We start from the raw sequence: 17,312 nt of genomic DNA, 5'->3' as shown, positions 1-17,312 counted from the left end.
ATGACCGCTGATACAGGTCTCAAAAAATGAATCCACCGCAAAGCTTCAATGATTGCTGCAAGTTCAGCAGAGAATACAGATAAGTGATCAGCTGATCGTAGAGATATTTCTCTTTTATCAGTGGCTATGAAGATACCTGCACCAACACGACCGGACACTGAGCACTTAGATCCATCAGTGTGAATATGCATTGCATTGATCCACTGTAAACTTCGGATATGTTCCTCGGCAAGAGCTTTAACAAGAGGCGCCGGATCAGATTTATTTGCTTGTTCCAGAACGTCAAGATAAACTGATGGAAGGTCAAGCAACCATGGTGGCTTCTTTGGCAGAACACTAACATCAGCTATGGCAACATCACGTACATTATGATGGAAAGCAGTTCTCTGAGAACGCATCCCATAAGGCCCCATGCCGTCTTTCCAAGGATCTAGGAAATACTCAACACAATCTCCCAATACAGCTGAAGTAGGGTTTTTCATTCCAAAAGATTTCAATTGAAGCATGTACCGAACTTCTAACAGTTCACGTCTGAGATCTAAAGGTAGTTCACCAGATTCAACATGGAGAGCCTCAACAGGGGTAGTTCTAAATGCTCCAAGGCATATTCGTAGGGCTTTTGACTGAACAACATCTTTTATCCAGTCAAGCATGCGGCCACTAACTCCAAGCTTATACAGTTTTATTACTAAACCGTTCGTCCATAACATGTCATAGGCTTTCTCAATGTCCATGAAAACAGCCAGTAGAAATTCAGTGCTTCCCAGTGCCTTTTTAATTTCGGTTTCAAGTCGCACTAAATGATCAGCACAAGATCTGTTTTTTCGAAAGCCTGACTAGACACCTGAAAAGAGATTGTTCTTCTCCATGAAGTAAACCAGACGGTTATTTACCATTCTCTCCATTCTTACCATATATCCAATATGGCGGCCGTGGTAAGACGTGTTTAACTCGGGCTCTCGCTAAACCGGTGGAAAGTTAGTCAAACGCAAGTCAGACCGTCTACTAAAGTCCACATTTGTGCTAGATAGTATTACCCTAGAGGTCCTTGGTATAATTTGACACATATTTTGTGTTTATTCTCACCAAATGGGAAGAAACAAGGGCAAGGACAAGTCGACAGCCAAAGGCCCGGCGAGATCCGACAGTGAAAATAGGAAACCATCATCATCTCCTGCTGACAGTATGCCTCCTAAATCTACCAAACAGGATTTAGTGCAAAAGACTTTGGATTTTAAAACCATGGCCGACAACTTTTGTGCGAGCTTCACCTATGACAACAAAGTGACAAGTACGCCAACACAACAGCAAACGGACACGGAGAAAACAACAGCTACAGACAATGTAAGTGGAACACCCTCTTATCTTGACCAGTCTGTGTTCAACTTCATAAACAATGCAGCTACTGATGCTCTAACATCGAAACTTTCCACAGCCTTAATGTTACCCCAACTTCAAGAAAAGTTTCAGACAGCATTCATGGAGGTTGCCACGGCCCTTATCGCTGAGCACGTTCAAAATGTTGTAAAACCCCTAAAAGAGAGCTTTGAACAACTAAAAGGTGACATTAACCCCATAAAAGAAGATATCAAAGAGCTCAAGAAGCTAAAAGATATTATAGAACCGCTAAAAGGAGAAGTCAAATCTCTCAAACAGCGGGTCGAGGAGAAAATTGAGGATATCGACGGGTGCCAGGAGGAAATAGGAAAACTGAGGGAGGAAGTGGAAAGTAAGACTGAACAAATCACGAAACAGAAGAATGAAATAAGAAATATGAAAAGACATGTTGAAGAAAGAACTGACGAACTTGAACAATACAGTCGACGGAACTCCATCCGTATCACTGGCGTATCAGAGTCTCAATACGAGGAAATTGACAAAGTTGTGATGGATGTGTTAAACACCATTGATGATAGTTTGCCCATGTCAGCTATAGACAGATGCCACAGAGTTGGAGAAAAAAAAACAGGGAATGCAAGACAGATTATAGTGAAATTCATGAACCACTACAGCAAGTACTACATGATCAAACACAGACGACGCCTATCACAAAAATACAAGAACGTTAATATCAATGAGGATTTAACCAAGACTAGAAGTGTACTGTTCAAGAAGTCGAGAGATATGTGGAAGAACAAGCGTTTCTCTGGTACATGGACAAGAGATGGTAGAATTTTTGTGGAAGAACAACCAGAGGGTGCGATCCGTGAGATCAAAAGTGATTATGACTTGGATAGATATCGTAGATAAGTTTGTGATATTTGTTGGATTATCAAACGGATTGTTTTGGATTATCGTGCAGTGCCTAAATGAGTAAGTGATCTTGACTTCTTGACTTGACTTTAACGTAATTCTCACTATGTCAATAGTAGCTAAGATGTATCAGTATCTAGTAGACTAAGTTGTAACAACCACCAGTTTGTTTTGATGTAATAACTACAATTGTTCTGTGGAACCACGTCTCCAGCTGCATAACGATTTTGATTGAGCGTATCCCACTTGCATTGTACATATTCCTGTTGCATTGTATATATATTGTACATTAACTACATTGTATCATACCTTGTCACGGTTCGTCTCCTTTCGTTGCTTTCCCAGTTGTGTATATCCATCATCTATATTGTTTGCTATAAGCGGGTTTCCATTTTTCTCATGTGATTACATATTACTATCATATTTGTCCTATATCTACCGCTTTAATAACCTATTATACCACATTTATTATTGTTATACCATTAGTATTTCGAAGATCTGCATTGCCTGAACACCCCTATCTTTCAGCTATAGCAAAGTCAGTACATAGATATCGTATACACTTTCATTAGAATGGGTAATGACATAATCCAACATAGAATTGTTATCGGACTTTTTCATGGAACCACACATCGAGCAAGCTCAAACTTTAAAACATCACGTATAAATCTACTAAATTATTTTACAAGCCTTTTCGGCTCATCATTGTGCATCTTCAGCCTAGAGTGTAAGGCGTGGATTGTATTATGTGCCCTGTGCTTTGTGACAGCATCGTTAGGTAACACCAACGCGCTGATCTTATTTCTATTGTTACTTTTGCTTTCTGGTGACATTGAGTTGAACCCTGGCCCTGTGCATGATGTAACTCAATCATTAGACAAGTCTTTACAAATATTTCACCTCAATACGAGAAGCGTGAGGCACAAGCTAGCTCACCTGAACGAATGCTTATCTGAAAACCAAATTATTTGTTTCACTGAGACGCACTTTGATAACTCTATCAGTAACACAAATATAGCATGGGATAGTTTTCACGAACCATTGCGTAAAGATAGAAATGCTTTTGGTGGAGGTGTCATGATCTACGTTAAAAATTATTTGAGTTTTAAAAGACGCTTTGATTTGGAAAACAATAGTGATGAAACAATTTGGTTAGAAATATATTTACCTCAGAAATCGATCATGCTTTGTGCAGCTTATAGACCCCCGGGCATGGACGTGACTTTTTGGGAGAGATTAGAAAATTCAATAGAGAATTCATTTGACTTTACATCAAAATTTGTACTTGTCGGTGATCTGAATGAAGACCTTTTATCAGATAAAATTTCACGTTTAAGAGAGATCATGAACCGAAAAGCATTGTATAATGTTATTAAGGACCCTGCACGAGTTAGTAGAACATGCAGAACTTTATTAGATCCCATATTAGTCAGTAACGATATTGACGTGTTTGACAGTGGCGTTATTGATTTCAGTAGTGACATAAGTGATCACAGGGGCACACTGGTTGCCATTAACACAGCTATCTCCATGTCTTTATGTTATACCAGAGATGTATGGTGTTATGATAAAGGCGACTATGAGTTATTGAATAGACATATAAGCAATACTGATTGGAATTGTGTGATAACAAACACAACTGATATCGATGAAGCAACAGATGTATTTTATGATCATCTAGGAAGGTATATTAAGGAATGTATTCCATCTAAAAAGGTAACGATTAGACCAAATGACAAACCTTGGTACAATTCGGAAATACGACGTGAATCAAGAAAACGTAATAGGTTGAGAAAAAAGGCAAAAAGAACTAATAGATGTGAGGATAACGTGGCATATCGTAAACAACGAAATAAAGTTAATAACATGAAGTGTTATGCAAAGGAACAGTATTTTTCGAACCTTGATGAATTTATATCTGAAATGAGCAGAGATAACAAAACCTCATTTTGGAAAATACTCAGAAGGCTAATCAAAGAATCAGGAACTATGAACCCTATTCCGCCATTACGATCTAATGAATCTGACGAGAGTCCAAATATATTTTCAGACTTTGATAAAGCGGAAGCATTAAACTCATACTTTGCGTCTATTTGTAAATTAGATGATAAAGACAAACCTCTACCCTTATTTGAAATGCGTACATCTAGTAGGCTCAATCACATTGTAGTAAATGAACGTGAAATTGCTGATATTATTAAATGCTTACATGTTAACAAAGCGAGTGGACCTGACCGTATAAGTCATAAACTATTGAAATGTATTGCAGCATCTGTCAGTAAACCATTGTGTTTTTTATTCAATAAATCGTTATCTTCAGGTACCTATCCTAATAGATGGAAAGAAGCTCATGTCATGCCGCTTTATAAAAAAGGAGATAAATCTAGTTGCAGTAATTACCGACCCATTTCTTTAATTAGTTGTTTAGGAAAAATCTTTGAAAGAGTTGTCATGAAGCATATGTCTAATTATTTTCTGGACAATAGATTGTTATACAAATATCAGTCCGGATTTCAAGTGGGCCATTCTACGACTCATCAGTTAATAGAACTTCATAACAATATTTGCTCAGCTCTAGATAGGCGTGAAGACTATTGCATGGTGTTTAGTGATGTTTCAAAGGCCTTTGACAGAGTGTGGCACCGAGGATTACGGCATAAATTAATAAGCTACGGTATAGGTGAAGAATTACTTAAATGGATACAATGTTACATCAGTGGCAGGACTCAAAAGGTGTTTTTAAATGGTTCATTATCAAATCCCAAATCTCTTGCAGCCGGGGTACCCCAGGGATCAGTCCTGGGCCCCTTTCTGTTTATAGTATATGTTAATGATATTGCCGATGAACTAGATTGTGCTGCACGCTTGTTCGCGGATGATACATCAATGGGATTTCCATCTATCAATCACAGGCTTATGCAAGAGACACTCAATAAGAACCTACAATATTTATCGTGCTGGGCAAAACGTTGGCTTGTGATATACAATCCCAACAAAACAGAAGCTATACATTTCAGTCTTAAGAATAATAATACAATTCTAAATTTAGAATTTGAAACTCAGTGTGTACGTTTGGAAAAGTCTCATAAACATCTTGGAGTAACATTTTCTTCTGATTGTAAATGGAACACACATATTGATAACATTGTAAAAACAACGTCCTTGATGGTTTCATCAATGAGAAAATTAAAGTTTATGTTAAACAGAGACACTCTTAATAAGATTTATATTGTATTCATAAGACCACATCTTGAATATGCTTGTGAATTGTGGGATGGTTGTTCGGTAGATTTAACCGATAAAATTGAAAAAAGTTCAGTTTGAGGCTGCCAGGATAGTTACTGGTTTACCAAAATATGCCACTAGAGATACTCTGATATATGAAACAGGTTGGCAAATGTTAAAAGAAAGAAGAGGATGTCGTAAATTGTCTTTATTCTATAATATATACAACAAAAATGCTCCATCCTACCTTTGTGATCTTATGCCGCAAACTGTTGAATCTAGGACAAATTATAATCTTAGAAACATTCGTGATCTTTCCCTGTACTATTCCCGCACAAATCTCTACAGTCAATCATTTTTCCCATCATCTGCAATACTTTGGAATAATCTCCCTTTATATGTTGGAGAATCAGTTTCCTTAAAAGTTTTAAATCGCATATAAGCTCGCGTAAGTCAAAAGCACCAGGATATTTCTCATTTGGTAATAGAAAACTCAATGTAATTCATACCCAGCTAAGATATTCAAATAGTAGATTAAATGGTGATCTATATAGGATCGGTCTCATAGAGAACCCCGAATGTAATTGTAAATTTACCTGTGAAAATTCTCAACATTATTTTATGGAATGTTCTTTGTATTCTGTTATCAGACAGGAAATGTTTCAAAATATTAGCAGAATTTGTAACATTAAATCACCAACAAACCTAGACGTACTATTAAATTGCAGTGCAGAACTTCCGTATAGTGACAATATTCACATTTTTGTGAAGAAGTTCAAAAATATATATCAAATTCCAAAAGGTTCAGTGATCAGATATAATGTGTATGATCTAAATAATTCATGTATTCATTGTATTGTATATATCATTTTGTATATATCTTTCTATCCCTGTACATATAGTTTGTTTCACTTTTGCATGTAAGCACTGTAAATAGGAGAGGGTTTCACTAAGTTGGCATAACTTGTACCCAATCCATTCTCTTGAATAAATATGTTTAAATCAAATCTCTCCATTATTTTGCACATGTTGGAGATAAGAGCAATAGGCCTGTAGGATGTGGCTTGAGTAGGATCTTTACCAGGCTTTGGAATAGGAACTACAATTGCCTTTTTCCAAGAAATGGGAAGTTTGCTTTCAAACCAAATGTGATTAAAAAGTAAAAGCATAGTGTCAAGGCTGATAATTGGCAGATGTTTGCACATATCATAACACAATAAATCGTCACCTGGAGAGGTATTTTTTCGTCCAGAGATGGCATTCCTTAATTCCTGCAAACTAAATAAAGAGTTGTAGTCTGCGATATGATGTGTGGGACAGTGTAAGATATCAGAATACTCTGACTTTTTAATGAGCCGGAAGTCTGAATGAAAGTTATCTGTACTAGATACTTTTTGAAAGGACTTTGCCAGTGCTATACTCTTGTAAATATTTGTTGTTGCTGGTGTGTCTTTACCAATAGATGGAATAGCACGGTTAGAACAGGAACTACCAGAAAGAATTTTCACTTTCCTCCATACCTGAGAAAGAGGTGTATTTTTGTTTATCATCCAAAACTGTGTTCCACAGGAGATATCGCTTGTGTGAGATCAAACGATATCTCCTAGGAGATATCGTTTTGACAGTAGATTGTGTACAATGCCCTGACAATGCTATGACGTCATGTACTTGATGACGTCACAATGCTATGACATCGCTGCACTGCAAGTCTAATGGCAGTAAAAAGTTCAGAGATGTACATTTTTCATTGAAAATTAATGAAGAGGGATTTTGGATGATAAATAGAATCTCACCCTCGTGTCTTCTGATATCAAATATATCAACACTCGTTGATAAAGTAAAAATATCCTCGGCAAGCCTCGGATATTTGTAACTTTATCAACTCGTGATGATATAATTGATATCAGAAGACACTTGGGTGAGATTCTCTATTTATCATCCAAAACTGTGTTCCACAGGAGATATCGCTTGTGTGAGATCAAACGATATCTCCTAGGAGATATCGTTTCGACAGTAGATTTTGTACAATGCCCTGACAATGCTATGACGTCATCAACTTGATGGCGTCACAATGCTATGACATCGCTGCACTGCAAGTCTAATGGTAGTACAGTGTTGAGAGATGTACAGTTTTCATTGAAAACTAATGAAGAATGATTTTTGATGATAAATAGAATCTCACCCTCGTGTCTACTGATATCAATTATATCAACACTCGTTGATAAAGGTAAAAATATCCTCGGCAAGCCTCGGATATTTGTAACTTTATCAACTCGTGTTGATATAATTGATATCAGTAGACACTTGGGTGAGATTCTCTATTTATTGAACTTGTGTACTTAGACCAAGACCAACGTTTAGCTTCAGTAACAGTTCGTTTGAGGAAAGCGGAAGCACGCCGAAACTCCATCAAATCAGATGGTAAAGCTGATTTTTCAACCAGTTTTTTTGCCCTCTTCCTATCATCATGTGCTGATTGACACGCATCCGTCCACCAACAGACTGGCGGTTTGAGAGGACGTTTACCTGAACTTCTGCCTATGGTTCTAGTAGCAGCATTAATAATGTAAGAAACAAAGCAGGTATGAAACTGTTTAAGGTCAAGCGAATTTATAGCTGGCGTGACAGTGTCAGAGCACAAAGCAGTAAATGCAGACCAGTCAGCTTTAGAGAAAGTCCATCGCTTAGGTGTTACTCTTAATTCCATTATCGGGTCAAGTTGAAAGCTGGTAAACACAGGATAATGATCACTGCCAAAAGAATCCCAAAAATACACTTCCCAACCACAGTGTGGAGCTAGTTGTGGCAATGGTCAAATCCAGGGCTGAAAATGAAGCAGAAGCCAAGTTATACCGGGTCATAGAGCCATCATTCAAAGGAAAAGATTCTGTTCATCAAGGAGTGTCTCAATGGCCTTACCTCCAACATCCAACTTAACAGCTCCCCACAACGGATGATGACTATTAAAATCACCACATAATACTTTAAGATTATCTGACACATTCAAAAGAGAAATGTAATCATCGCTGGAAGCATGAGCTTTATTGTAGATATTAAAAATCGAGACCGATCTCATATCCTTCAAATGGATAGTAACTGCATTCGCTTCTGTTTCGGACTGTGGCAACCTAAGTTCACTAAATGATAACGAATCCTTTATGAGTATAGCCCAACCACCTCTTGACCCGATCGGACGGTCTTTACGTAGACAGACATATCCTTCCCAACGGAATCGCTGATTAGGATTCAAAAACGTCTCCTGAAGACATATAACATCTGGCATGGGATCAAGATTGTTGACAAAAACTTTAAACCCTGGACCATTAGCATTAATAGACCCAGCATTCCACTGAAGGATTAAGAGAGCCATAATAAGGATTATGACTTCCATTGTTGACCCTTAACCATGCTCGTCAGATCCTCAGAGGACAATTTTAACCCCAGCAGAGAATGTGCAGCTGATGCTATCGTCTGTAGACCATCAGACTTGAAGGCACGATTCGTTCCAAGGTTGGCAACCAGGCAAATAACAAAATTGAGAAAATCAACTGGAGAGACATTGTTGAACAGAGGTGTACAAGAAGGTTCATGCATAAGATCAGTAAGAGAGTCAGTCTGACATTCAACCTCTTGGGTGTCAGTCTCGTGCATTCTGCTGTCACCATGACAGGACCGAGATACCACAGCAGGAATGGGAACAACCGGAGACTGTGGTTGAGCAACGGAAGGTGGTTTTGAACCATTGGAACCTTAACAACATCTGATTCTCCGCACCTTCGAACAGCCTGAGAATAAGAAAGTTTCCCCTCAACTCTAACTTTCTGGATTTGGACCGCTTCTTGATATTTAAGACAACCTCTGTATGCAGCAGAGTGAGCTCCACCACAGTTTTACATTTAAGAGAACTCTCATTGCATTCCTCATATTTGTGCTTCCCTACACATTTAAGCGCCAAACATGATGAGTGTTCCTACACTTAGCAGAGACGTGGCCAAAGGACTGACATTTAAAGCAGCGCAGTGCAGGGGGAACATAGATCCGGATTGGAAATCTCTGAAAGAAAAGGACAACATGATCTGGTAAAGACTGACCAACAAACGTGAGCAAAACAGATTTAGTAGGGATTTTATCAGGTCCACGAGTCAGACGCACCGCAGAGTATAGTAGAGGCAAAACAGGTTTTATTTCTGCCTCAATTTCACTCATCTCAACATCAAGGTCGACACCATAAATAACTCCTCGAGATCTCATTAGTGACTCAGGCTCATACGGTGTAACATAATGTTCAGCAGTAGTATATACAATGGGGGGTTCTGGACCAGTTTCAACCAAAGCCTCTGCAAAGCCTTATTTCACAAGTAAGGCTTTGGTCGGACCCTTAGCTCTTGCTGCCATTACCCCTACTACAAAAGTTGGGGGATACGAACGCACCTCCTAGCCGCGCTACCGGGGGCATGGGGGAAGTAACGGGACACCGTTATGCTGGAGGTAACACTGTACCGTACGGTACGATCAATAATTCCGCTCTTACAAACCCCCTACCTGGCCCATCCCTCAAGTAGTATAAGTTAGGCTCGTCTGCTTTGATGTCCACTTTATCTATGTTGTAAGTTTTGACTGACCATATAGGATCGGTGGCTCGCCTACGGCTATCACCCTCGTGTTCCCCCCGGCTGGTATAGATACCTCACTAGGGCCCTATCTGGTATCTGTTTCTCCTTCCCACGCAATGGAGCAGCCGGCTCTGCAACTATTGATTTTAGTTTGATAGCGTCTGCCGGTTTCTTATCAGTGAGCCGGGTGACTTCATGGTTGATTGCCGACACCACCTTAGGTAACCTCGTGACCCATTCAGTCGATCGTTTTCCTGGGGTGGCCATCTCCCTCGCATACTGATGGCCGAATAAACGCTCAGCTAAAGTCCTATTAAATCTCTCAACTATGGCTTGGCTGCGATGGGCTCCGGCCGTGCCACGCCTGACCTTTGTATCGTGTTTGGCTAGCAGTTGTGACACGGCACCCATGAACTCCCGCCGGGGGTCAACTTGCAGCTCTGTTGGCCGTCAGCGGACTGCGTTTGTATATGCGTTGAATCCTCTGGCTACCTGGGCGAATCTTTCAGCGGTCAAGGGTTCGGCTTCCTTGTAGCAACTGGCTACGTCTACTATGGTTAAGGCATACTTGTACCTCTTGTGGTAGGGTAGGAACAGTAGGTCTGCCTGGTGAACGCTATTAGGTATGTTAATGCGAACCTCCTTCTAGGCACGTAGCGTGGTGCGGCAAATAGATCTGCCACAGGGCTTGTTTTTCAAGCCACGCTTTGGCCTCCTCCGAGGTACTTTCGCGCCATTTTAGCTAGCTTATCTACAGCGCTAGCTCCTTTCCAGTACCCACGGGGGCTGTAGTAAATAGCCTCAAACTTTCTTTGGTTCCGTGACATGTAGTCCGATATTTATATCTATGTTCTTGGTTCAATTTTCTCATGCCCGTATGCGTACGTGTTTATCCCATCAATAGCTATCCAACGTTTAGTGTCCATAGGCAACAGGGACGTCTTGTTTATAGTCAGCCCGTATATCTTATGTCCATCACTTCTAAGTGTGTTCATTTTATGCCTAAAGGTACGGGTCTTGAACAGGGCTTCCTTGAATCTGGCGTGTTTGATGTGTTGTTTCACCACATACTTCTTAACACCCTTAGCCTTCCGGATTTCACCATTGTCGGCCTTCAGTATGGAGTACATCTTAGGCCTCAACCCTATGTACTTTCGGCTATGGGCGTGCCAGCACACTCATCCTTCATCTTACCTAGGACCTTTTATTTACCGTGCTGTGTATGGCATGGTCCTTAGGGTAGTCGCTGGTGTCGTTACAAAATCGAGGTGTTTTTCATGTCAACGATACCGTCCTCGGTTCGAATCTCCATCAGCAGGGAATCCGTGTCAGTGTACAGAACTTCACACCTGTCGCCGTACTGTTTCTTAAGTTCGTTGTAGTAAAGTCGTACATCAGGTGTTTGGATAAATCGAGAATGCTCATCCCCGCGTAAACAGGCGGTTGAATTTTATGTGGCTTTTCTTCATGTGTAGGGCAACTAGGTCATCGGTGAATATCTTGCTACGGTTGAATGCGGACTGGCTATCAGTCTCCTGAGCTTGTCTTCCTCATTCGACCGAACCAGCTTCACGGTCACGTTTCCTCAGGTTCTCCATAGTCTTACCAAACACCGAGTTGTTCATGAGTTTGTAGAGGTTTTCTCAAAGTCACTGGTGGCAAGCTTTCGAGGTCTGTGTTCATTCTGATGTAAGGCTCCATCCAGGGGCTCTGGTTGAACACGAGCACCCTGTGTATTTTTGGTCAGCCTCATACCCAACGACAGGTACAGCTGTAGGTTGCGATAGTGAACGATGTACTTGGTCTTATTCATTAAGTTGGGCACGAGTTTTTCAACGTCTGTCACCCGCCCACCTAACAAGTTATGTTGGTACTCAGACATCCAGTCTGGGTTAACCCTCATACGTTCGAGGGGCCAGGGGTAACTGTTGTGTGATGTGTGTAATGCCTTGGGGTATTCCAAGTCAACCTCGAGGATATAACCTTTATTCGAATCTGGTGCGATGCTCATAACATCGACCTCCTTTGACGCATTCGAACCCCCTGTGGGTAGATACTGGCTCATAGCCCAGCCGTACAGGTTGTTGGCGTCGAGGTAGAGAATGTGATTCTTTGGCTTTAGCTAGGGTCGTAACCCTCCACGTATTGATTATTTGCTTTCGTATCGTTTGGTTGCCATGGAGATCCCACCTGTAAGCCTTTCTCAATGAATAGGTGCATGTCATAATCTGTAAGCAATTCCAACTTAACTCCGGTCTTTTAAGCAAGGCATCCCACCTACAGACCTGGGCTGGTGTAATACCATCTTGGTCGAGTTTATACTGCTTGAAACATGTCCGCCTAAACGTCTCAAACACGTCGGCTAACAGCAGTACATCTGTCCTTAAGTACAGGTCGTGGTAGTCACCCAGGTTCTTACAACCCAGTTTATTCCATACATTAATAGCGTGTGAGTAATCGTCTTGGGATATTTCCGAGTCGGTCAGATTGCTGTAAATTCTCTGATGGGGGTAGTCTGGTCTCGGCGAACTTGACCCAACTATCCATGTACTCATAGGGGTACACACCCTTCCTCATAAGCAGGGGTCTAGTCTCGGTATCTGTGTATCGGTCGGTGATAGGGAAGGTATCGTTGACCTTGACCAGACTGTCTAATGAAGACAATAGAAATTGTACTGAATCTATGAACCTAAGGCCGTTTAAGCTGAAGGAGATGTATCTCTCCATGTTGTTGGGGATGCACGTTATATTGCCATTGATTTTCGCGATGGCCTGCATGATTAAGTGAGAGTCGTACCCTCTCAAGTTGTGAAAGACCACGGGGATGTTTATTGTCTTAGGGTTGATTCTAAGCTTGAGGTTACACGCGCTGTGAGCCGCGCCTCTATACTTACCGTTACGTTGGCAGTGATCTCTCACCCGAATCACCATTCAGTGGTGAGTCACACACGTGACAGTTAGTGCTACAGGCGTGAGCTAGCCTGTCGGCTTGGGTCATACGCATTGGAGCGACTCTATACAGTGCATTCCTAATAATTTTTTCTTCCTCCTGCAAACACTTTAGAAACCTTTCAGCCGCGTCAGGGCCCCTATACACTACGGGAGCTTTCGTTTCCCCATCACAACGGACGACAATGTATCCAAACCCACAGGCTTCATGCTCTTGTGTTTTGAGTGTGGTTGGGGTACCCCCAACAGCCTCAACAGGTTTGACCAAGGCTTCAAAGTCGGGGTATATGATATAAGGCACAGACATTTGGTTCTTGTGGTTACCGAATTTTAGGATATTGTCACCTTCTTTAGGCATGTCGATCCGTATAGCCGTCTGCCCCACACCTTGGCAATCCTCCCGGTGGGATTCTAATAAATCAGCTCGTGTGAAGCCATGTAGGCACCGTTCGCAGAAGTGGGTCTTTTCTCTGTGTGCCGATTGGTCATACAACAGCCTACTAAAGTGTTTTATCCATGTGTAGTGATACTTGTCACCTCGCTGGATCATGAATATATTGATAACACGAGGGGGGGTTTGGGGTCCCCCCAACGGGCTGACTCTGTGTACTATTGTTGTGTTACCTTCGTGTCCAAAGACATTTATAGCTAGATTATTCTGTTTTTCTACTTTAGTGATCTGGGATATTGGGGTTGGTTCATCTATACCATCCCAGTTGAGCCCATCATCTTGGGGATAGCTAGAAAGCCTGTCCGAATGAGTGTCAGCTGGAAACAAGGCTGATCTGATAGCTAATCTCAGGCAATCATCTCCTCTATTCTTGACGTTTACTATGGCATGTTTTTTCTTATAGTAGGGAGGCAAGTCTAGGTATGACCCGCCTCTGAACGGCACGTAGTTAGCTATGTCTAGATAGACATTATCGATTTTATCTACAGCCCACCCGGACCCCAAGTGTGTGTAGCGTTCTAGGTATTCCCGTATCTGCTGAAAACTGGTATCGATCGATGCGTCTATGGTCTCTGTATGTGTGACAACCTCTTGTTTACCCCGGAAGTAAGGCTGAACGTACTCAGTGACACCTCCCCCTACTTGCTTATCGAGCGACATTTTAACCGTGATCTGGAACTTGATACTTCCTAGACTGGCTAGTTCCTGGTTGACCTTATCAGCTATCAGAGGCTTGAGGTCTGTAATGTCTATGTTCCTATCAACATGCATGCGCCAACCTCTCAAATAGTTGCCTACAGCACGCTCAGTGGGTACGAACTGTAGGTCGACAGCTCTATTCTGCCGTAATAGTTCTACAAGCTGTGGTTTCCTCATACGGGAATATCCCCCTAACCCCAAATCACGTGCCTCGGTTTTCAATTGTTTTACAGTGGGAGGTTTTGCTACGGGGGCATGTGATAACAATGCGATTAACCCGGCTCTCCCCAGGTTTGAATAACCCGTGAATCCAAGCTGTTTTGCTTGAGCTTTTAATTCTTTTACCGTAGGAGGGGCTTCTAAACCTAGTAATCTCAACAATGCTGGTTTTCGCATGCGAGAATACCCGATCACACCCGACGGCTTCTGGCTTTATATTCTTAAGCTCGCATATAGTATTCATAATTGCGTACACACCTAGGGGAATTAATGTCTAATTGGACCACAGTAAAGGGAGGTAACTCATAAAAAATATAGTGAGGCTGTTTCAATCCAGTACTCACACTGTTGGATATAATATTCCTTGAAGTTTTGTAGGTATTCCTGTATACTTGTAAAACAATTTATTTGGTATTGAGTCGTGATGTCCCCCTCACATGTGAAGGGACGAGTATACTTAACACCCTCTTTAATCCATACCACTTCCAATATTACCTGAAATCTGAAACGTCCCCATAAGTTCAGTTTCTCTTTGAGTATGTTCTTAACCAGAGATTCGAGCTCAATTTCCACAAACATAGCTATACGTAGGTGTGTATAATCTCTAATTGGGCCACTACACTGCTATCTTGAGAAGCCGTCTACGTTCTTTTATGTAGGGCTTTTTATTCTCGTAGATGAGGTGATGTCTGACTACGTTCACTCCGTGAGCTTTACATAGACAGTAGTGCCCTTTGACCCCGATACCACACACAGAACACGTGTAGTTAGGGCTTCCCATGTGGAAACAACAGTACCCCGCATTCCTACATTTCTTACCGCAGGGTTCGGTCTTCCCCATAAGAATGTATTCGCATCGGTATGGAGCAGGTCTCATGTTTAGCATACTTATATGAGTACTTAGTCTAATTGTTTCGCAACCAAAGCAGTCGCCGCTATACCCAGCGCTATGAAGCCCAGTTCACGGTCCATTTGCCCCTTGGATGGCGTGTAGTACTGGCGAGTGTGGGTTTATTGAGTGGCTTCAATCGTTTACCAGTTAATAAGTAGTATTGTCTCGGCCAAGTCCATCGACATCGTGGAATGTTTGAACGGCATGGTTTCACGCCTGAGTTGTTCAGTTAATGTAATCGATCCTCTGGAGCGTTTTTTAGCGTACTCAGCCTGTGCTGTTTGTAAGTTCTCAATAGCGAGATTATGCCGCTTCCTCTCTTCCTGTATTTCAGCCGCGTGTGACTCTCGTAGTTTCGAGAAGAGGAAATTACTCCCGGAAAATGCTAGGGCATTCACTAACGCCCCACCGACCATCATAGCTATCGTGGCCATCTTTACTTCATAATATTTTCAGGTAGTATCCCTTGTTTTACTAGGATGTCTTTTGTAGCCATCGCCATACCAAGGTTCATTATGAGCATACCCATATCCTGCAGGTTGAAATCTAGCTTGATGGTTGGTTGTTTAAGCACCATTTTGGTCAACCGAGCGTATCCTACGGCTAGACTGGCGACCACTGTGGCGTGGTATGCGTCGTTGACGAACGTTTTCCCCTCAGACATTATGTATATGATATAGAAATATTAAATTATAACATGATGTGCGGGTCGACCTCTAATTGGGGGACCGGATCACCGGAATCCTTGGGATTGTGAGGATTTCCCTCACTGTGAGGGCCTCCCTCCCTGTGTCGTTTATATAGCCACGAGATAGCCACGGCTGCAGTTACGCCTACAACCAACAAGAGACGCTCCGGGTGAGTCACCCTGATAATTTTATGTTGGTTACACCACCGTTTTTTACCGGCAGCTACTCTCTTAGGATTCTTCTGCCTGGTTACTGTGGGTTCCCCCAACTTTGGGGTCTCCACCGTCACCTGTGAAGGGGTCTCCTCCCTGGAGGTTTCCTCCAGTTGTTGGGGTTTCCCCAGTTGTTGGGGTGGGGTTTCCTCCTGTGCATCCATCTATACTATTATTATTATTTTTCCTCTCAAATTGACAATGCTTTGCCGTGATAATCGCCGCCGTCACCGGAGCTAACAACATACCATATTTGTGGTACAGCTCGCAGCTAATAGAGCTCAAGGCGTGTTCGATAAAAGGGTCTTTATCAAGGTCTTCCCACAGGTAAAGCCGACGCTCTGGGGGAATGGGAAGGAAGTATGACGCAATACCAGTGTATATCTGGGTCATAGCCGATCCTATTGTCTTTGTCATTTCTGCTCCGAGCGGGACTGCAGTATCTAAGCGTTACAGCTTATCGATTTCATCGGGCTGACATTTTGTGAATTTTATCTGGAGTGTACTCCCCAAAGTAATGTTTGGCTTTGCCGCCAACAGCCAACGCCACCAGTTTCTCTCGCTTGCCATCGTCCACTTGGGGTACCAACAATTGTTCGAGCAATTCCTCACACTCCATCTTATAATATAATAAGTAAGATTTAGTTTTAACTATATAATACCCGATGCAGGCAAAACACAGGGAAATGAAGGTTAAGTTGCACACGACGAACACTTCAAATACCATAGCTATAACTAAATGCTAAGCATTATACTAAGCATTGCTAAGCTTTGCTAAGCATTTGCTAAGCTTTGCTAAGCATTTGCTAAGCTAAAACACCCTATATGCTACTGGTTGGTCGGTCTTGAGCACGAGCTTAGCATGTTTAGTTTCAGCGAGCTGTTTCTTCACCCGTTCCGCTTCTAATTTGCTCATCACATCGTTCTCTCAAACCTCCCTCGAGCGAATCCCTGTCCTTGCAATGAAATAAGGCCACCCATCAGCGTCTGCTCCTGAGGTCTTTCAACACCGAGTTGAACTTCTGCGTTAGTACCCAGACGCTGTGATTTGCATGCCGGCCGGAGAAGGCCAGGTACGATAGCATGTCTCTCTTTTTTGTTATCTCACGA

This window comes from Haliotis rubra, unplaced genomic scaffold (genome assembly GCF_003918875.1).
Source record: "Haliotis rubra isolate DU_JTF1 unplaced genomic scaffold, ASM391887v1 Scf361, whole genome shotgun sequence".
NCBI classification, from domain to species: domain Eukaryota; kingdom Metazoa; phylum Mollusca; class Gastropoda; order Lepetellida; family Haliotidae; genus Haliotis; species Haliotis rubra.
The sequence above is the reverse complement of the archived record's forward strand: the minus strand, read 5'-3'. Positions refer to the sequence as shown.